This window comes from Schistocerca nitens, chromosome 6 (assembly GCF_023898315.1).
Source record: "Schistocerca nitens isolate TAMUIC-IGC-003100 chromosome 6, iqSchNite1.1, whole genome shotgun sequence".
NCBI classification, from domain to species: Eukaryota; Metazoa; Arthropoda; class Insecta; order Orthoptera; family Acrididae; genus Schistocerca; species Schistocerca nitens.
The window spans coordinates 215,569,027-215,569,858 of NC_064619.1; the positions used below are offsets into that span (position 1 = coordinate 215,569,027).

Consider the following 832-nt stretch of genomic DNA (forward strand, 5'->3'; position numbering starts at 1 on the left):
GAGGATGGTCATCACGGACTGAAACCGGTCATCGTCAAAAGAATTAATATTGTGATCAAAGACTGGAATAAAACTTCCTGGCAGATTAAAACTGTGTGCCCGACCGAGTCTCGAACTCGGGACCTTTGCCTTTCGCGGGCAAGTGCTCTACCAACTGAGCTACCGAAGCACGACTCACGCCCGGTACTCACAGCTTTACTTCTGCCAGTACCTCGCCTCCTACCTTCCAAACTGGTAGAGCACTTGCCCGCGAAAGGCAAAGGTCCCGAGTTCGAGTCTCGGTCGGGCACACAGTTTTAATCTGCCAGGAAGTTTCATATCAGCGCACACTCCGCTGCAGAGTGAAAATCTCATTCTGGAAACATCCCCCAGGCTGTGGCTAAGCCATGTCTCCACAATATCCTTTCTTTCAGGAGTGCTAGTTCTGCAAGGTTCGCAGGAGAGCTTCTGTAAAGTTTGGAAGGTAGGAGGTGAGGTACTGGCAGAAGTAAAGCTGTGAGTACCGTCCGTGAGTCGTGCTTCGGTAGCTCAGTTGGTAGAGCACTTGCCCGTGAAAGGCAAAGGTCCCGAGTTCGAGTCTCGGTCGGGCACACAGTTTTAATTTGCCAGGAAGTTTTATATCAGCGCACACTCCGCTGCAGAGTGAAAATCTCATTCTGGAAAGACTGGAATAAAAAACATTTGATAGTATTGGATCACTGTTCATATACGCAACTATGTCGCAGCTGGTGAAATTAATTATTAAATACTGTGAGGCGTCAAAATGTTGATAGCAGTTGGATTCGAACCTAATCGACAAATCGCCAGCTAGTGCACTTATCCCCTTTCTTTC

General features: G+C 48.1%; 1 non-coding gene across 1 annotated transcript; it reads left to right on the forward strand.

Moving 5' to 3' along the window:
• Window positions 1–516: 516 nt before the first annotated feature.
• Window positions 517–591, forward strand: Trnas-uga (transfer RNA serine (anticodon UGA)). The gene has a single exon. It is a non-coding gene; the product is annotated as a tRNA-Ser (tRNA).
• The last annotated feature ends 241 nt before the right edge of the window (window positions 592–832 follow it).